Below are 23,186 nucleotides of genomic sequence, written 5' to 3'. Positions count from 1 at the left end.
GGTTGTGAATAAACTGGGCAACATTATGTCTTCAACTTCAGTGCTAATATTTTAACTCTGAATATATTTTTAATTTAGCTTGCTTTATTCAGGTATGTAGATGTGAAATGCAGTGTGTCAGGCTACAGTGCTTGTCTGGCACTTAGGGCAAATGTGTAAGACTATGAGCTCTTAAGGAGATACATCCTGGAGAACGGGGTTTGATTCTGTCAGTCTTTGTTTATCTAATGTGTCACTGACTAAATGTAACCTCCAAATGACCATAACAATGAAAAGGCACATATTTTATACAAAAAATCAAAAGCCTGATAAAACATTTGCAACATATATAAGTGACTTGAGAAACAAGGCAAAATGTGCAGATTTCATGATTTAAGAGATGAGATGATAAAAGACAGGCATATGTGTGGTATTACAGATGATGCAGTGAGAAAGCTTTGAGACAGTCATTTAACTTCATATAAAGCCATAGAGATTTGTCATGTATATGAGCTCACAGAAAAGCTCACACATACGCTTGCAAATGAGAAAAGCATTCTTGCAGTGCCTTCCAGTGTTAATTTGATAGTATCCAGCACAAGGTTAAAGGATACAAGCCTAAGGGCATGACCCCACCCTCAGCCTTTCTAGCAAAATCCAGGGCAGCTCCAGTAAAATCCAAAGCATGCTCAGTGAAACAGAGGGGTGAGTGAGCAAAACCTGTGACAAGCCTTGTAGTCAACTATCGTAATTATTGAGGTAGCTGTGAGCTTAAACAAGAGAAGTGCTTAGCTTTTGGTAAGCTGTGCCAAACATGTAAAAAATGGAGTCAGTTCAGAAGGTTCTGTAAAGCAAAAGGGGCACATTTTTCAAAGAGGCAAGTTGATCAATTAGAAAGCTGTGACCCTAATGTTTATGTTGATGGTGTGTCAGTGCTTGATGAAATGGTCAATGCAGTAGATTCATGGGCAAAAATGAAGTATTTTGTACTGTTCTGATTAATTCGAGACCTGTAGAGCTCAAAGTTGATACTAATTAAAAATGCAATGTTGTGTCAGCAGAAATGTTGCCAAAGTTAAAGCTAGTGAGACGCTTGATCTGGTCAAGTGTGTGAAGCTTTTTGCTTATGGTGGTGAAGAAATCCAAGCCAAAAGCGCTGTAGTGTTTTCATGTTAGTCTGCTGGGAACAGCTATGACTTGCAATTTTAGGTAGTCAAAAGGCATGTGCAGTCATTGTTAGGCCTCAAAGACAGTTTGAAAATGGGACTGCTTTCATTTAATGCAGAAGTCCACCATGTAAGCACATGTAACAATGAAAATTTCACACAAAGACAAGTTAGGCAAACTCCCAGTTGTGTACTGCACAAAGTTAGACCATGGGGTAAGTCCAGTTGTAAGACCAGCATGGAAAATTTCCGGAGCCATGCAGGAGAGAGTCAAAGCTGAGCTAGATAGAATTGTGCCTCTAGGTGTAATTTGTCCAGTAGAAGAATCAACTGAATGGGTATCCTCCATGATGATAGCTCATAAGAAAAGCTCAGATGATATTAGAATATGTATTGATTCAAGAGACTTGAACAAAGCATTAAAAAGGCCTCATCGTCCAATGCATACAGTCAAAGAAGTTGCTGCTCTTATGCCAAATACCACTGCTTTTCTGTCATGGATACAAAAAGCTAATTTTGGTAAATTTTGCTTGACTGAAAATTTTCATTGCTAATCACTTTTGGTACACCACTTGGAAGGTACAGATTTTTGAGATTGCCATTTGGGATAAATTCTGCCAGTAAAGTTTTTCAGCATGCAATGGAGCAAATTTTTTTCTGGCTATCCATGTGCTATTACAGTGGGTGATATTCTTGTAGGAGGCAGTGGTAAAGTCGAACATGATAGAAACCTCAGGAATGTTCTGGAACATGCTCGTGAAGTGAATCTTAAGTTGAATCCTCGGAAATGCAAATTTAGGCTCCAGGAAGTTACTTATGTGGGTCTTTTGTTTACCATTTCAGGCTTATGACCAGACCTTTCCAAGCAAACTACAATTCTTGAGATGCTAGCTCCAGACAAATCACCTCCTTACAATGTTTTCTTGGCATGGTCAACTATTTGGGCAAGTTCAGCACCCAGATTTTAGTGACCTTTCAGCACCACTAAGAGAGCTGACACACAAAGATGTAACTTGATCCTGGTCAAAACAACACCAAAGAACATTCAATGTCCTGAAACAGAGAATTGCCATTCCACCCACATTAAGATAGTATGATCTTCTTAAATCTGTAACTGCTTCTTATGATACTTCGGTCTTGGTGCAGTCATTCTTTCAGAGGCAGACCAGTAGCGTATGCATCCAGAACTCTAACCCAAACCGAGATGCAATATGCTCAAGTAGAGGAAGAGATCTTGGCAACTGTGTTTGCATGTTTGAAGTTCCATGATTATATTTATGGTTGACCTATTCAGATTGAGACAGACCACCAACCTTTGGTCGCTGCTTTAAAAAAGCCAATGCACCCAGCTCCTGCGAGATTAAAACTCATGATGTTAAAGTTGAAAAAGTATAATTTTCACTTGGTCTATACAGAGGGCAATCTTCTTTATCTTGCTGATACTTTATCCAGATTGCCCAGACAAACCAGCATAAAAATGAGAAACCTGATTTTGAAGTCATGGAAGTGAGATATTTTTCTTCCCCATGTCTTGGTGAGCTTAGAAATCACACACCTTCAGATCCAGTTCTCCAGAAACTCAACCAATTTATCAGTCAAGAATTGCCATCAAAGCAATCTTGTTTGCCACCTGTGATGCAGCAGTATTTTCCTTACAGAAATGGGATTTTGATTGAAGATGGTATCATCATGGAAGGGCCAAAAGTGATTGTTCCAAAATCCTTGCAACAAGAGTATAATAAAATCTTGGATTGTGGCCACCCAGGAACTAATTCTACCAAAAAAAGAGCAAAAGTTCTAGTATGCTGGCCTTCTACATCAAAAGATATTGAGAAAGAACTTTCATCTTGTTTTGTTTGTAAAAGTACTAAACCACATCAGTAGAAAGAACCCCTTCACCAAGCCAGATTCCTGAACTACCTTGGCTGACAGTAGCTGGAGATATTTTCGAATGGAATAGTCGTCATTACATGGTGTTAGTAGACTCTTACTCAGTTAGTTCGAGATTGATGTCCTTCCTAATCTGATGTCCAGTACTGTCATTATGAAGTTGAAGAGCATTTTTCTGTTCATGGTAGTCGGCACAAAGTAATTTCTGACAATGGTGCACAGTTTACAAGTCAGCAATTTAAAGGATTTGCTGAAACGTGGGACATTATTCATGTTGCTAGCAGTCCTAAATACCCACAATTGAATGACCTGGCTGAATGTGCAGTTCAAAGTGCAAAACAGCTGTTGGAAAAATCTAAATGTGACATTACTTGATGTTTTTCTAAATCTGTTTAATCTCAGAAACATTCCTCGTGACAATCTTCTTGATTTACCTGCCCAGAGATTAATATCAAGACAACCAGAACCACACTACCAATCAGTAAGAATTTGTTGGTTTCAAGTGCTAAAAACAACAAAGCAGTAAAAGCTCTACTCCTAAAGAAAGTTTGTCCCAAAATTCCTACTATGATAAAACCAGCAAGCCCCTGAATGCATTAAAAGAAGGAGAGATAGTGAGGATGCAGACAGCAAAAGGATTTCCCCGAACAGGACTTGTGAAACATTTGTGTGAAGAACTGAGATTGTACATTATTGAGTTGCAAGGTATGGAATTCAGGCAGAATTGGAAACATTTATTACCTGTGTCCGAGCCAGTGTTACAGCATCTTGCCTGTAGTAAAGACTCTAGTTCTCATTGTGATTTGTCCAAAGTTCCTGTTCCACAGAACATTTTATCTTCTGTTCCTGTTCCTGAAAATATCCCTGAAAATCCTGAAGAAGAACCTTCCCCAGTGACTGCTCCTGTTGCTAACCCCCTTTCTAATTATTATATTATGAGGTCAGGTTGTATCTCGAGACCTAATCCTAAAACCTGGACATGATTGTTGTTGTTTGCATATGTCTGTATAATTTGCATGCTCATCCAATTGTCATTTTTCATTGCAGAACAGAATAGTCAAAGAGGGAGGAAGTAGATCACAGTGTGTGTTGTACCTTTAAGAACTTTCCTGTCTATGGGCATGTGCATATAAGTACTGAGCAAGTGCAAACAAGAGTGCCGTTTTGAGTGAGCAGCCGGAGTGAAAGCATGTATGTATGTAGTAGTCAGTCAGTTCTTTTATGTTTTATGTTACAGTCATCCATCCTGATATGTCTGTGTGTAATAAACTACTTAAATGAACACTCAGCCTCATTGTCTTATTTAAATACACAAGAGAAGCAATAAGTGCCACTGGTCTGCCCCTGGAAAACAAGACTTGCATCCAGTGAACTGACCCATACTGTTAGCTAATGCATTCTCATTAAATATCCACACCCTTCACACAGTCACTTAGTGCTTCGGCTTATACTATTTGATTAGGAATCATGGCATGTCTATTGTATTTTAATGGGTTGCTAGATGCTCTTTCAATAAAGTGAGTTTCAAAAGAAGTAAAGTTCTGTGGTTGATCATGCTAAGTTTGTTTTCCATTTGACACCATTCTTATTCTATTTGGCAAATGACTGTCCATGTATTTTTGCTGTAAATTTTAAAATAAAGGTTTTAACTTAAATCCACATCTCTGTGATGACTGTAAAGGTAAATAAGAAAAAAGTATGCGCACTGACAGAACTGAAGAATGTTTTATAGAAACTGGGAAGAAATTGACAAGAAATGGGATATGGGTATGGCTGGGGGGTGGGGTCATGGGCTGGGAAACAGGACTTTTCCTGTACTCCCATAAATAGTTGTAGCCAAATGGGCAGTTTGTGTGATCATGGAAATGAGATTCAGAGACAAGATTAGCCACAGTGAGGAAAGACCTTATTATCACATAATTCCAGAGTCTCTAAATTGTGTGGTATTACCACTAGTGTTAATCAGCACTTTCCTTATGGCAATCCCCACTAGTAGCCTGTGCATTGTGTTGGCACAGGACCCCCTCATCCTCTCTCCCAGCCACATTCACACATTCAAACGCACACATGCTTCACTCTCAACAGTTCATGATTTTACAGAATGTCCATAAATTTTACTCTTATATTTGCCATGTCCCTCATGAATCAGAGATGATTACAAGTCAATAATGACAGATCTGAGTGTTTCCTATTACCTATTTTTCAGAGAATGGTTTACAATACAAAACCTGTTATTCTACTGTTGAAGTGACATAGAGTAATATTTAAAAAATGCCCCTCGTGCCTAGTTTCTCCCTATTATTACATGTTTTCCCATTAGTGTTAGGAGAGTTGAGAAATATGGCAACTATAACCCCTCTACACACACACACAAACACACACACACACACACACACACACACACACACACATACACACATGGGTGTGGGCGTACAAGCATGCACGCACACACACACACACACACACACACACACACACACACACACACACACATGGGTGCGCGCGTACAAGCATGCACGCACACACACACAAACACGCACACATACGCACACATGCACAAACACACACACACACACATACACACACACACACACACACACACACACACACACACACACACACACACACACACACACACACACACACACACACACACACACACACACATTCACACATATGCACACAAACATCTACTTACCTGAGGCTATTCATACCACTACAGATAAACACTGTCACACACTTGCAGACATGCTCACACATCCCCTACCACTAAACTTCCTTAGACACTTACCTAATATTAACTTTTATGTGCCCCTCCAATGGACAATAAATGAAAATAAAGGTAATCCAGAAAGCTCAAGTCTGGTCTGGTATCCGACCTGTGACCCAGAAGTGGACAGGACTAACAAGAAACCAAGTACAAAGGATTTGTTCAGATAAAATGACTTTAGCTAGTGGATTTTGGAGACTGACTCTCTCTCTCTTTCTCTCTGATGCCCTCCCTTTGGCAGAAATTAAGACACCTTGTAGAAGTTTCAAGTAATATATTCAGTTAAGCAGGTAGATTGATGTGTGTGTTCTTGTAATGGACTAATCCTTTGTACTCGTCCATCTACCTACTTAGCTGGACAAACTACTCAAAACTTCAACAAGGTGTCTGTATTCCTCCCACAGGGATAGCATCACATAGAAAGAGAATCACCTAGATCTGCTAGTAGAAGTGATTTTTTTCTTGACTAATCCTTTATACTCTGTTTCCCACTGACTATAATGGGGGAACAGAGCATTCTAAACTAAGGAGAATCACTGTGGCAGGTCTGTTTCTAAATCATAAAGGGTTGGTGTCAATGGTTTTCCATCCATGTTAGAGCTTACCATTAGCAGTAGCTCTTTCTGAATCTCAGCCCCAGTCCATTACTCTGCTTAGGGACTCACTTGACCACTATCTGTCTGTGTTACCTAGGGAAAAGTATGGTGACTAGTATTAAGGGATGGTTGCTAAGATCAATCAATTGCATGAGTGCATGAAGAAGAATTCTGGAATTTACTGTTTGGAAGGGTGGCAGATCCTTCCTGAAGTAGAAAAAGGAAGTTTCAATGGAAATGTGTATGTGTTTCTTAACCATATAGGTGTTTGTACAAGGTGTAGAAACCCAACAGATGACTGGAAGATTCAGGAATAAAGAAATTTGTTTCAAGTGAATGCATTAAAACATGCTTTTAAATTATAGTTTTAAGAGGTTAGCAGAAAATGTTATTGCAGTCGTACTTAAGCTGTGTTCAGCACTGCATTTGCTTTATATGTTTGATGGGAAGGTGTGAGTAGGATTTTGCATGTTTTATTTGTTTTCTGTTGTGATTTGCTACTGTTTTTCAGTGTATGTATGCAAATGCCTTTTTACTTATGTTCACACAGGCTGATGTACAACATTCTTTCTGGGTGAACCACTTGCTTTCTTGTGTGGATGAGATTGCTTTACTTTTATGTTATTTATTTTTTGGTAGTACTTTTTATTTTTCTATGTATTTATTGCATGATTCTATTCTTTATTATTGTAAGTGCAATTTTATTCAAGTTTTTTTTTTTTTTTTTTTTGGTAGTGGAAGGATTAACAGGCAAGTTGTGTGACTGCTTTGTTCTTTTGAATAACATACCTCTCAACTTCTTAGAGCAAGAAATCTGGACAAAGCCACAAATAATGGGTGAATAAAGCCCCCAAAATAAGGACACTTTTTAAAAGATTGCTCTTACATATTTAGAAAGTTAGTTCTAAATAGTGTAAACCGTCCAATGTAACAGGCACATTTGTATAAGAATATTCCAAAATATTCACAAAGTAAACTCAGAGTCAGTGAACTACAAAGGTAAGGCTTCTGAACAGCAAAAAAAATACTCCAAAACAACAGCTTAACTCAAACTTCTCCAACCACGAGACAAGGATCTGAATTCCACTCAGTTGCAACACTGTTTATTGGTACACAAGCACTTTCACAAATAGCTTCTTCAGGTGTATAGCTACCATTAAAATACACACTCTTTATATAGCACTTAAAATCAGTCACATGACAGATAAAACTACAAAAATTGCACTTGCCACATGTTCTAGTACCTTTTTCATTTTCTTTGCCTTTCAATTCTCTGTCTATGCAGAGTCTTCTTTTTAAGTTCTTCTTATTTTTAAAGCTAAATTGTGGTCTTGTGCCTACTAGCTCTTTCATTTTACAATCTGATGTTAGTATATTCCAGTGTTCATTTATAATATTAGTATACAATCTAACATCTCTTGAATAATTCAGAAACATTCTAACATTCTTATGTGTCACCTTCTCTCTCCCTTTCACTGTTTGTTTTGAAAAATATGGTTTGGCCTCGTTCCCTCTTTTGCTCATTACTTCTTACATGTTTTTAGCTACCATTTCGTTGTCATAACTTCTATCTAACAATTATTTTTCTGTCAAAAATAGTTGTTTCTCATATTCTTTAGTTTTTACACTCAATCTTGATGCCCTTAGAAACTGATTTTGTGCTACATTTCTGAAAATAAAATTAGAATGCATACTATCTCTACTTAATAATTTATTTGCACGGCATGTCTTTCTAAACATCCTTGTGCTAACCTTGCCTATATCATCTATGGATGGCATTAGTTTTTAAGATGATATAGGCAAGGTTAGCACAAGGATGTTTAGAAAGACATGCCATGCATGTAGCACAAAATCAGTTTCTAAGGGCATCAAGATTGAGTGTAAAAACTAAAGAATATGAGAAACAATTATTTTTGACAGAAAAAGAATGTTAGAATATGTCTGAATATTATACAATTTTTGTAGTTTTATCTGTGATGATTCACAATTTAAACATCCAGACACAGGTGAGATGTTTTACCTGCGAACCTATGTGAAATGTGATACAGCACATGTAGTATATTTGGCTATCTGCCAAACATGTCACAAATTTTATGTAGGGAAAACAGATTGTTTCTTAAAAGATAGGATAAGAGAACAGTTATATCATATTAAGAAAAAAAGTAGTTTTAACGCACTAGCGAAGCATGTGTCAGTTACTAATGAACAACATGTTTTTAAATTTGTTGTATTATGTAGAACATTCACTGATATAAGAGGGGGTGATATAAGAGCAAGGACTGAGGAGAAAGAAGCTGAATGGATTATTAGGTTAAGGGCTAGTTCAGGACATGGACTGAATGACTCTATTCCTATAAGACCAATATTGAAAAAGAGATCACTGAATAGGTGAAATGTTCAATTTTTATTCATGTTTTTAACATTTTATACTATGTAAAGTTTTGGATCTTGCATTAAGAAATAGCACTGAGAATATGTATATATGCCTTTAAATAGTTAATTGAAGTCATGTGACTGATTTTAAGTGCTATATAAAGAGTGTGTATTTTAATATAGCAATAACCCACGCCTGGGTGTGGGTAATGCTAAATTTACCCACGGTTGGCGTGGTTTGGTCCCGAGGAAGCCCGAGGACCAAACAAAGCCAACCGTGGGTAAAGCATTACCACACCCAGAAGTGGTTATTGCTATTATATGACATTATTTAAGAAAAGAAACTATTACTTTTCTTAAATAATGGCATAGTATAATGCCTGTTTACTGCCCTTCCGCAGATGTCTGGCATCCGGCAGTTCTGATGTACTGCGCCTGCGCGGTACATCAGAGTTGTGAAGCAACTGAGAAAGCAAGATCTCCGTTGCTTATTTTTAGTGTTTCGCTATGTTAAATGAGTTTAACATAGCGAGACAGTTTTAAAATAAGCAACGGACATCTCCGTTGCTTATTTTAAAACTGTTTCGCTATGTTAAACTCATTTAACATAGCGAAATATAAAAAGCAACGGAGATCTTGCTTTCTCCGTTGCTTTTTAAAACACTGTCTTGCTATGTTAAATGGGTTTAACATGGCGAGACAGCTTTAAAATAAACATCGGAGATCTCCGTTGCTTATTTTAAAGCTGTCTCGCTATGTTAAACCCATTTAACATAGTGAGACAGTGTTTTAAAAAAACGAGTTATACTAATGGAAAAAAGTCCGGGCGACCGGACCTTTTTCCATTAGTATAACTCGATTTACAACAGGCACGCTGGCCAATCAGTGTGCACGTTTTGGGGGGATCATGGTATAATGGTAGCTATACACCTGAAGAAGCTATTTGTGAAAGTGCTTGTGTACCAATAAACAGTGTTGCAACTGAGTGGAATTCAGATCCTTGTCTCGTGGTTGGAGAAGTTTGAGTTAAGCTGTTGTTTTGGAGTATTTTTGTTGCTGTTCAGAAGCCTCACCTTTGCAGTTCACTGACTTTGTGTTTACTTTGTGAATACTTAGAAACTTGATAGAATAACAGGTTTTGCATTAGCATGTGTTTTCTGAAGGTTGTGAAGTCTGAAACTCAATTGTCTGCCCAGAATTTTCTGACTTAATTCCTCAGTGGTTTGCCAGTGTTTTGCCAGAAAACTTCAATTTTATGAGAAATGTGCCAAAAATATTAAGCAAAAATCTGGACATTTTGTGAAAATCTGGACAGTTGAGAGCTGTGCTGAGTATAATTTTTGACTGGTATTCATAGTCACTTGTACAGATGTGCTAGGAGTATTCCTGATGCTTACGAATGAGCATAGAAAAGTAGCAAAGGCAAGATTCATAGAGGCCATTTAGACTAATGTGAAAGGCCTTTAAAATAATGACATAAAAATGAGAAATGTTGTAAAGTGTAGTATACTAGAGGTGTTTTTTTCAATTCATAGTCCAGCATCCTTTCGGTATGCACATCTGTTGTAAAAAGCAATGTTTCGCCTTTGATATTGGAGTTGCAGTCCGTGAACTTCTTTGTCAAGTATGTACAAGCACTTCCCTGACATACAAATAAATTATTGCCCCAGCAACCCCTTCATTAGTTTTCAGCAAGTATGCACAAGCACTAAAATGTCACAATAAATTATTTTCTCCAGCGATGACTTCATCAGTCTGACCATGTATGCCAAGCACTTCCCCGACACACAAATTAATTATTTCCCCAAGCGACCCCCTTCAGTAACATTTCCTAGTATGGACAAGCACCAAAATGAAACACTCACCCAAGTGATCCCTTCAGTAACATGCCCTAGTGTACACAAGCACAAAAAAAAATGAAATATTTCCTCCAGTGACTCCTTCTGTAGTATGTACAAGTACCAAAATGAAACATTCACCCAAGCGACTCCTTCAGTAAAATGTCCAGGTATACACAAGCATCGAAATGAAACATTCACCCAGGTGACCCCTTCAGTAAAAATATCCGGGTATGCACAGCACCAATATGAAACATTTCCTCAAGCAGCCCCTTCAGTAAAAATGGCCAGGTATCCAGAAGCGCCAACTGATCTCCAATTGCATCTCTATATTCTCCCTGAAAACTGCTGCTTACTGATGTTAGTTCAGAGCTATTTACACACTTTGTATGCAAATTAGCTGATTATATATTCATGCCTGTGAACTGAACTCATAAGAATATGTGTATAGCCCCTGAACAGCATTGTAGCTGTCCCCTATCACTTATGCATTAAGCATGCTACACTTTTGCAATAGGGGACATGTTCATAAAATGTCCTCCACATTTCCATAGTCATCTTGAATGTCTGAAATTTGCATAACCATGTAGTGCCACTCTTCGCGGATCACCACTTTGAAAATGGAAGCCCCAGACTAAGAATAGTACCCTTAGTTTACATTTCTTCATCTATTTGTTTGTTGTTTTTTTATATTGTTATGTGTTCCTGGATTAGAAGAAGACATGAAGATGAATCCCATTGTGTGAGGAGTGGGTTGTGGGGCTGTTGAGGCTGCAGTTTTTGCAAGATGCATGTGCAAGTGTAAGGAATGTTTTAATTGAAGCTAATATTTAATTTAATTATTTGATAAAACAAAATGAAAAAAGTGTGCATGGACTGTTGATTAACTTAGCAAGGATGAAAAGAACTCATAGTCATGAATTGTGTTCACACAAGTGTGTCATCTGGCAGGTGGTACATACCTGTCAACCTCTTTGCACAATAAATTTGAACAATGCCTAAAATAATGGGGGGGGGGATAAAGACAGAAAAATAGGGACACATTTTGAATATTGTTTTTACAAACTTGAAAAGTTGCTAGAATAACAGATTTTGTGATAGTATGCATTTTCTAAAGTATGTAAAGTCTGAAACTCAAATGTGTGTCATTATTTAGTGACTGCAATCCTTAGTAATTTTCCAGAAAAACACAAATTTTATGAGGACCAGACCAAAAATATGAGGCAAACATCTGTGCATTCTGTGAAAATCTGGATTTTGAGAGGTATGGTACAACAAACTAAAATGTTCTTCATTTTTCCCTAAGAGTAAGAGAAAACATCAATGCAAATGTAAAGGTAACTGATCATAATACTGTTAATTTTGAAAGAAAGTTATTAATCAAGCTTGGAAGGAAACCCGCCAATTATGACATAGGGCATCAAAATACTAAAAATATAAAATAAGATCTCTCTGATAATGATGGGGCATATTTTAATACTTTGACTGGATTCTAGTAGTTAAGGGTGGAAGTAGCTAAGCAGAGTAGGTCACTGTAAAAAAAATATATATATATATATATATATATATATATATATATATATATATATATATATATATATATGTGTGTGTGTGTGTGTGTGTGTGTGTGTGTGTATGCATTGTTTACACATTGTGGTATAGTGCTGTATGATACATTCTAGTTTTAAGAATTCATATCATTATGGAAGATGTAATGACATGACTCCTATAAAAAAACTTCAGATGCAAAATGTAATAATTTAGGCTGTCATTCGGGAAGTGAAGCTTTACAGTAACACCGTGTTTTGTGTTGGCATCCTAACTATTAGTTCCGTTGAGTTGCCTTGATATAATAAACTGTTCTGCATCTCATGCTGTGAATTCTGCTGAGAACTCATTCACTCCATTAATCCTGCTGTGAGACTTGATAATATTAGACCCTGCTGAGGACTCCCTAACTCTGTTTGTCTTGATGCGTGCCTGCTCTGTGCACTAAATTTGCCAGAGTCTTTTACTCTTGGAGTATCACTAGTGGATCTTGATTCTGCTAATATATTTAATTAATATAACTCTTTAACAAGTGGTCTTTCTCTAGTGATTTGTTTGGAAGTATTTAGATTATGTGAATTTAGCAAAAGCAACCCTACTTCTGTTGAATTTGATATGGCCTTATGTTTCCATTAACTCTGATGCAAACTCCGCATGTTTTTATGCTTACCAATCATCTATAGGTAACAATTAACCCTACGCAGGGCCCCGAGATAATTTTAACCACTTTGAGCATGCATAGCCCTCTAACTTTGTTAAGGACCCTTAAGCAAGCATTTGGGTTTGAGGATACAGATCTACTGATTTTTTTATCTCTCCTTTGTACATACTGGCTATCTCATAGCTACATAGCTGCAAGCATTAATTCTGAAGGTCAGCTGTGACATGTCTGTTATCTATGTAGCAATCAGAGAGCTTACATGTAAGCCCAACTGTTCCCTTTGTGTACCCACTAGGTCCAAAGGGATTGACATGCAGTGTAGTAGTGTTAAGGCCTGTTGTCCTCTTCCATTAACGATGTTTGCCCCAGTAGTTTTATCATCTAGTAGGCAGATATCTCTGTCCACGTCTGACCTACACTAGGAACTGTAGGCAGACTGTGCATTTTGATACACACACACATGCGCGCACACACCAACACACACACATGCGCGCACACACCCACACACACACAGTCATACTTGCAAGCACACACGCACACGCGCACACACACACACACACACACACACACACACACACACACACACACACACACACACACACACACACACACACACATGCACGCACACACACACACACACATGCACACACACACACACACACACACACACACACACACACACACACACACACACACACACACACACACACACACACAGAAACTACACTCCACTTTGGGGAGCTGGGAGTAGGTTTCTTCTAACTATTCATTTTTCTTTGTCTCTCTCTCTCTCTCTCTCTCTCTCTCTCTCTCTCTCTCTCTCTCTCTCTCTCTCTCTCCAGAAAGCCCTGTGATATCTGGGTCACTAAATGAACCTTGGTTGTGTAGTTCTGTAGTCATGGCTACACTACCATCTTGATCCCTTTCTCTTATCTGATCTTTCATCTTTGAAAGATGCTAAATCAAGTCTAGATTCAATACTGGTAGTAAGGTCTGTGGTGTAGAGTGATAAAGACATGACTATGACCCAGATGACCCAGGTTCAATTAACAGCTCGGGTATTTGAAGTGCTGGCAAGAATAGGATAGGCATGCACATCGAGGGAAGAGGGTCCACACTCAAGTGTACTGAGCAGTTGATCATTGGCAGAGGCCTGAGATACATGGGGAAGGGTATTATCTTTAGGAAGACAAGACATTTGCTGAGTCACCATGGAAGTGAGATGATACACCAGCATGTCCATTAAACATAGCAGGTGCATGTAAAGGGTTGGAAATTAGGGCACACTGAAATATTAGGACCCTCATTGCCCATAATTTCATACTATCCTGAGAAGCCTTGATCTCTTCACTCTTCCTAAACATGGATCACAGAAAGTCCTTGGGAGGATTGCCATCTTCAGTAGATGCAGTGTATGACATGAGTCTCCAATCAGTGATCAGCTCAGGGAGAACTGGTAACAGTATTTATTTAAAAATCATGTTCTACTCTGGTTGAGTATGCACTGTCTTCAAAAGTGTGAGAATGTAGAGATGATAATAAATAGTCAAAGGAATATTGGGGCTTATTTATTAATACCAGTTTACAGAGATCGAACACTGATCTTCATGGACCTGTTTCACACTCAGCCTACAGAATCTACCTGGTTATATAAGTTGCCTAGAGCCAGGCTGTTAGACCATGGAGGCTGAGGGTATCATATCTTGGTTGACTGGAAACAGCTCCTTAATCCTCTATGCCAACTGTCAGGCATAACAAAGCTTTAATTTTCTTTTTTTTGTTTACTGTTAACTGTTGTATTACAAAATATTGTCTTACAATTTACTTTCAAATAGGACATTGTTAGTTGATTAGTGTGTATCCTTCATTACAGATGCTGCACTCCGGTGTTTTTTAAATTCAACGTTTGGAATCTTTGAAGATACTACAGTGCAGTTAAACTATATACAAATCGTTGTATGCTAACTAGACAAAGAATCCTTTAACACAACATACTGGGATATACATATCAATTACACACTTGAAAAGCATTAGGAAAAGAGAGCAGGAGGCTCACCTAACACTTCATAACTGTTGTAAGCAAAGTTGTCTAATACCAGAGTGTATGGTCCCTTCTTCCCACAATGCACTTATTTTGCAGCATTACTTTTTCAACCAGATTACTGCACTGGTCTCTGCCTATATTAGCCTTCGCATCACATTTGTCATAGGTGATTACTGGTAACCATTGTTAATAACTGGTTTACACAATGAATACTTAATGCAGTTCACTAGCACAGAATCTCAATGTTACAGTGACTGGCTAGAGATTGCTATCCCTATCAAGGACTGATATCAGAGTATAGGCAAAGTGAAAGAAATAGGGGGATCCTAACCAAAAGTCAAGCACTGGTAGAGTTTTTAGTAGAATCTAGAACAGAAGCCACTGTTAAAAAATGAATAATTAGTACAGCATACAAAATATTGCATGATAGCTATAAGACTCAATCAGGGGAGGTTAGAAAGGATTGAGAAGAGAGATTGGATAAGCAATTCACAAAGAAACAATGGGGGTATGTTTATGTCTCCCAAATATGCAACAAACTCTAGAAGATTTAGGATCTTTGCTTGGAAGTGTTTACATAGGTAATTGTATACCCTAAATAGACTCCAGGGAATGTTTCCTCAGGTAGACAGCAAATATTGGAGGTGTGATGGGGAAGAATGAGGTAACTGGGAACATATTTTCAAGGTGTGTAATGAGTTGGCAGACTTTACAGATTCCCTGCAGACTGCTCTGTCAGAGATACTGGGTGAGCAAATTGGTGTAACTAAGGAAATGATTTTTTGAGCTGTGATACAGAATTGGAATTGCCTAGACTTAGTAAGACCTTGCTGTGTCTAATTATGGTGGCTGCCAGAAAAGCAATTATTAGAAAATGAAATGAAAGTCTAAACCAACTGTACTAGAAGCAGTGAATATAAGAGATAAAGCAACTGAAATTAGGATCTTTAGAAAAGGGTAGGAGCAAATTACATAGAAAAAATGGGAATTGTGGGAACAATACATGCAGTGGAGGAACGAGGTTTCAAAGAAGGCAGGATTTGAATGAGCTATGTAATGTTTGACTGACAAGGACTGGATAGACTATAAGTGATGTACAGCATTTGAAACTAAAATTGTGTCAGTATGGTTTGTGATGTATAATGTTTGCAACTAAAATTATGTCAGTATGGTTCATTTTCATTTATATAAATGTATGATTGCCTATGTGATAAGTGATAATTTAATAAAGATGTTTCTGGTTATAAAAATAAAATCTCAATGACACATTATATGAAGAGTTACTGTTTGGCTAGAGATGGGCTGATGTTCTTATCACAGTACTCCTCCTATTTCCTTCATTCATTATTCAGGAGGTATAATTTTCACAAGCCTGGGCGATTCCTGTTGGTGGAAGCCTTACACTGCGCTACCCTGAGCGATTTATAGTCAGGTCCCATTTGCCTTGAATCCAGTTTATAGGCATTTCACAGTGTGGAGACATAGTATTGTTAACATTTCATTTAACAACCATGATTTCTATATTTGTTATTATTTGAATGTTCAGAATTCCCTTAAATATTGTTAAAGTGGGATTCTGGAAATGGGTTTCAGGAACATATTCACGTAGGAATATAAACATAACACTCGGTTAGATGAAGCAGGCTGTTTCTTCTTCATGTTTATAAGTGCAATCAGAATATGGAGCTGAATCAGTAATTTTTCCATTAGTCCCTAATAAAAGATGTAGGACAATATGGTGATTAGAAATGGAACAAAACTGAACAAAACACAAGGACAAGAAGAAAACAAAACTTGAAAAATCCAAAGCTTCAAAAACCAAATAAGAAACCAGCTCGAACCAACTACCAAATAGCCACACTCGGACAAATGGATTTAGCGCTTTCATTCACTTTAATTACGTGAACTTCATCAGAAGAAACACGCACAGACCTACCTCTTCCTTTTATACTGAATTGAATAGAATAACAGGAAATGATGTACAACACCAATCAATCAAATAAAAAATTGTTGAACATAATCAAAAAAATAATACAATCAATCTATAATACATAATATTCTAACAATAATATCATGTTGTTCTGCATGAATAATTTATCTATACATTAAAAAACATTTCAAGTTAATAACTTCATTTAAAACTGGTATTGTGTCCGCACTAAATAGGAGATGCCAGAATGCCTCTTTACACTCCAACATATTATTTAAATCCCCAGCAAATAAAGCTTTATCAACACTATCTAAAACAAAAAACACAAGCTTTTTAAATATCGAACAAGAAAGTACATGTTTAGATAATGAATTAGTCTTGTCTTTTTTCTTGATAGCTAAAGTGTGTTTGTATATTCTACGTTTAAGGCTTCTCTTAGTTTTCCCTATATAATAATTTTTAGATGTAAAGGATGAGTTACTAATAAATCTACATTGTTTGCAATTCATGCAACCGAAAGTTCCTTTCTTATTTGAACAAGCATGGATATTTTTACTATCCTTATCTTTACTTGATTCCAACATGAACTTGATGTTAGTAATTCTCTTAAATGCAAATTTAGGTGTCACCCCTGAAATTGAAGCCAATTCCTTATTTCCTAAAATAATTCTCCAATTGTTCTCAATGATATATTTAATGTTCCACGTTTCACTAACTATAGGCAAAGGAAATGCAGTGTTAAATTCTTGTGTATTTGTTACACTGCACATCCTACAAATATTCGGTGGGCCCACCACTGAGTCCTTAGAGTGTAAAATTGGTTTAGCCACCCCATTTCTTAAAGTTCTAACTTCACCTTCTATTCTCTTCAACCATTCTGAATCATACCCTCTGTTAAGGAACAAAGATCTCAGAAATATTGATTCCTCAGCAAAAACCTCTTCATCTGAAGTCAGTCTACTCAATCTTATAACCTGACCCTTGATGACTCCCTTCTTCATATGAACGGGATGCAAACTTTCCCTGTGTAAATACTGATTAGCAAAACATGGTTTCTTATATATTTTGCTTTTGAATTCTTTTGTAGTATCATCAATACTTATAGTCAAATCTAAAAAAAGTATGTTGTTTTCCAAACCCACCAATTTTAAAAGATAAAAAACTTGTGGTGTTGTTCAAATGTGTAACTAATTCAACAAATTCATGATAGTCACCCGTCCACAGAAAAAACAAGTCATCAATGTATCTATAATATAGATCAACCTTGCTGAAACTGGAGTGTGGCTCTAAGAATTTTTGTTCCCAGTTTGCCATGACTAGATTGGCAAAAGCTGGGGCAACTCTTGCCCCCATGGCTACACCTGAGAGTTGTTTGTACAGTACTCTGTTGAATCTAAAATAATTATTGTCCAATACTAACTCCATTAAACTACATAAGGTGTTGATCTTCTCTCCTGAGAAATCCATATTCCCTGATAAATACTCTCTCATGTATTCCAAACCTTTTTCTTGATTTATAGAAGTGTACAAACTTTTTACATCCAAAGTTCCAAAGTACATAGCTTTGTTCGATGTCCCATAATCTCTCAGAACTTCAAGCAAATGCCAGGAGTCCCAGAGATAGTGTTTCGACTTCTGAACTACTGGATTCATAATATTATCCAACCATATAGAAATATTTTCAGTCTTAGACTGCTTTGCTGAAATAACAGGTCTAAATGGTGCGTTTTTTTCATTATTTTGTATTTTGGGGATACCAAAAAATGTTGCAATTTTTGGATATTCTACAAGTAAAAAATCATATTACATCCTATCTATTTCACCCTGACAAAACATGTCAAATAGTGCTGTGTCCAGCCTCTTAAAACTATGACCTACTTGTTCATAATTAACCTTGTTATAAGTACTTTTGTCCTCCAACATAGAATCTATAGAATCTACATAATCTTTGTTATTCATAATAACTATCTTACCACCTTTATCTGCATTCATAGTTCTAATTTTGTTTTTTTTTTTATCAGTGTTTTTAGAGCCAAAACTTCATTTTCTGTCATATTGTTTTTTAAGTTGGAGCACTGAATCCTTCTGAATTCACTTTCACAAATGTTCTGAAACACCTGCAAGGTGTTAAGCAAAGGCGGATTGAAAGTACTCGGTCTACAAGGTGTTTGTGTATGTGTTCGATCATTATACAAAACACCCTGCATAATATATCTTAAATTAAGTTTTCTTAGAAATAATCTAAAATCCATGACTAATTTACCCATATTCATCCCGCATGTAGGAATAAACGAAAAACCTTTCCTTAGCACATTCTCCACTTTTAAAGGAAGGGGTATGTCAGACAAATTTAAAATGTCAACATCAAAAGTACTAGTGGTGGCTAAATTTACCACCTCCTTTTGTTCTTCCCTTTCCCCTTCCCCTTGTACTGGGTGGAATTGTACCACTTTGTAGTCCGTTTGTTGGTTGACACAACTTTCTGAAAAGGGGCATTGTTTTGCTTGGCTGATGAAATGACAATTTCAGCATAACTAGTTCTCGCTTCATTTGTATTGTCTCTTTGGTTAATAGGAGGGCAAGCAGAATCCACAACTAAAACAGCTTCTTTGTCCCCCATGCATCCTGACACACTATTTTTATTACCTGTTCTCTCAGTTGGAACAGTTTCATTATTGCTCTCACTTTCTTTCTCTTTCACAATGTCCGATTTGACCAATTGAGTTTTCTCTCTCATTTCATCACAAACAATATATGCCTGATTAGAATTATAGGCAGTAATGTCTCTTCTCAGCTTGGACTGTTTCCTTGAAATTATAGTGGTCCTGTCCCGATCAACCTTTGCTTCAACACCATTGTACAATTCAGCAAAGTTTTAAAGCAAATGTAACTCTTAATATAGTCATCTAAAGTTTTTATATCGTCTCTAATTTTGATGATTTCCTTTTCGTAATGTTCCACCAATATACGCATCATGGAGAGCCCGGTCTCATTGTACAAATTAATCAAAGTTCTACATAGACCATCCCCTGGTGTCACACAGTTAGGGAATTTGGCAGTTCTTAACCCTTGAGGTACTATTTTGCGTGAAATACATTCATTTAAATACTGTATTTCGAAATTTAGAGTCAAATACTTCATCACCAATCCCTCCATCTCATAAATGCTTTTCTTACATGAAATGATATCATTCGAATGTTTACTTATTGTGTCATTCGCAGCCACTTCACCCATCATACTAAATGGATTATCTTTTTCTTTGCAGACATAAATCCAAATGTTACCTTCCACTGAACGCTGTCGCTCACTCTCTTCACCATTTCGGTTCGTGAGATTTTCGCCACTTCCGGTGTTGACATTCCGACGTGAAACGTCATCATTTCTTTTATTTAAAGTGTCCGCTTCTAATTCTTTGTCCTGTGAGTGTACCTGACACTGTAAGCAGTCTTTAACTATCTTTGTGATAGTCTCCAATAGTTCTTGTTTAAAGTTCAAGGAAGGTGAAACATTACCACCACTTTCAGCTATCGGGAGGTTGATAAGTTTAACAAAACATCTTTTAGCAAGAACTATTGGAGACTATCACAAAGATAGTTAAAGATTGCTTACAGTGTCAGGTACATTCACAGCACAAAGAATTAATAGCGGACACTTTAAATAAAAGAAATGATGACTTATCACGCTGGAATGCCAACGCCGGTAGTGGCGAAAATCTCACGAACTGAAATGGTGAAGAGAGTGAGCGACAGCGTTCAGTGGAAGGTAACGTATGGGTTTATGTCTGCAAAGAAAAAGATAATCCATTTAGTATAATGGGTGAAGTGGCTGTGAATGACACAGTAAGTAAACATTCGAATTATATCATTTTGTGCAAGAAAGGCATTTATGAGATGGAGAGATTGGTGATGAAGTATGTGACACTAAATTTGGAAATACAGTATTTAAATGAATGTATTTCGCGCAAAATAATACCGCAAGGGTTAAGAACTGCCAAATTCCCTAACTGTGTGACACCAGGAGATGGTCTATGTAGAACTTTGATTAATTTGTACAATGAGACCGGGCTCTCCATGATGCGTATATTGGTGGAACATTACGAAAAGGAAATCATCAAAATTAGAGACGATATAAAAACTTTAGATGACTATATTAAGAGTTACATTTGCTTTAAAAACTTTGCTGAATTGTACAATGGTGTTGAAGCAAAGGTTGATCGGCACAGGACCACTATAATTTCAAGGAAACAGTCCAAGCTGAGAAGAGACATTACTGCCTATAATTCTAATCAGGCATATATTGTTTGTGATGAAATGAGAGAGAAAACTCAATTGGTCAAATCGGACATTGTGAAAGAGAAAGAAAGTGAGAGCAATAATGAAACTGTTCCAGCTGAGAGAACAGGTAAGAAAAATAGTGTGTCAGGATGCATGGGGGACAAAGAAGCTGTTTTAGTTGTGGATTCGGCTTGCCCTCCTATTGACCAAAGAGACAATACAAATGAAGTGAGAAGTGCATTGGACACGGATATCCTTCAGAAGGGACTCACGGAAACAGATAGCTGGTGCCAGAGCCATGGCCTGAAGTTAAACGCCAAAAAATGTATAGTCATACCCTTCGGGAAAAACAAGGTAACCCCAAGCTACCATATAGGTGGCAATCCACTAAGCACAGAAGAGGTTATCAGGGACCTGGGGACCCAGGTTGAAAGTGACCTTTCTTTTGACACTCACATTGCTAAAGTGGTTAGAAAGACCTTCTACATTGCCCACCTGATCATGAAGGGATTCACATCCAGATCTAGTGAGGTCATTGTTCCTGTACACTTCACTTATCAGACCAATGATCGAGTACAATGCCCCATTTGGGATGTATCTCACCCGACATCTGCAGCAATTGGAGAGACCCCAAAAGTTCCTCACCAAAAGGATAAAGGGACTCAAAATCTGTCATATGCTGCCAGATTGAAGAAACTCCAGCTCTATTCAGTTGCTCAGAGGTGACATGTGCCTGACATACAAGGCCATGTCCAACCCGAATTAATGGACATGCTCCACCTCAAAAATCCAAATCCACCAAAACCACTAGAGCAAGCGACTTAAACCTTAGCACGGATATAAATAGGACATGCTGGAGGGATAGATTTATCACTCAGAGACTCCCTATGCTGTGGAATAAAATCCCGTCCATGTGAGGCAGAGCACCTCGCTGACTCTGTTCAAGAGAAATCTAGACCTGTGGATGCGAGATGGTAGGTTTACCCGGCCAATCATCTCTGTGTCACTGCTGGACAGAGGCACAACAAACTAATGGGCACAGTATCTTTTCATATAAGGGGTGGCGTAAGCCACAAAAATTTGGGCTAGGCTTATAAATGCCTTAGGGCAGATAGCCTAGTATAAACCTATGAACCTATGAACCTATGAACCTATGAACTAGTTATGCTGAAATTGTCATTTCATCAGCCGAGCAAAACAATGCCCCTTTTCAGAAAGTTGTGTCAACCAACAAATGGACTACAAAGTGATACAATTCCACCCAGTACAAGGGGAAGGGGAAAGGGAAGAACAAAAGAAGGTGGTAAATTTAGCCACCACTAGTACTTTTGATGTTGACATTTTAAATTTGTCTGACATACCCCTTCCTTTAGAAGTGGAGAATGTGCTAAGGAAAGGTTTTTCGTTTATTCCTACATATGGGATGAATATGGGTAAATTAGTCATGGATTTTAGATTATTTCTAAGAAAACTTAATTTAAAATATATTATGTAGGATGTTTTGTATAATGATCGAACACATACACAAACACCTTGTAGACCGGGTACTTTCAATCCGCCTTTGCTTAACACCTTGCAGGTGTTTCAGAACATTTGTGAAAGGGAATTCAGAAGGATACAATGCTCCAACGTAAAAAACAATATGACAGAAAATGCAGTTTTGACTCTAAAAACACTGATAAAAACCCCAAAATTAGAACTATGAAGGCAGATAAAGGTGGTAAGACAGTTATTATGAATAACAAAGATTATGTAGATTCTATAGATTCTATGATGGAGGACAAAAGTACTTATAAGAAGGTTAATTATGAACAAATAGGTCATAGTTTTAAGAGGCTGGACACAGCACTATTTGACATGTTTTGTTAGGGTGAAATAGATAGGATGGAAAATGATTTTTTACTTGTAGAACATCCAAAAATTGCAACATATTTTGGTATCCCCAAAATACAAAATAATGAAATAAATCCACCATTTAGACCTATTATTTCAGCAAAGCAGTCTAAGACTGAAAATATTTCTATATGGTTGGAAAGTATTTTGAACCTAGTAGTTCAGAAGTCGAAACACTATCTCAGGGACTCCTGGTATTTGCTTAAAGTCCTGAGAGATTATGG

Source organism: Protopterus annectens, chromosome 10.part0, assembly GCF_019279795.1.
Source record: "Protopterus annectens isolate FY-2018-M chromosome 10.part0, PAN1.0, whole genome shotgun sequence".
NCBI lineage: Eukaryota > Metazoa > Chordata > Ceratodontiformes > Protopteridae > Protopterus > Protopterus annectens.
Note: the sequence above shows the minus strand (reverse complement) of the source record.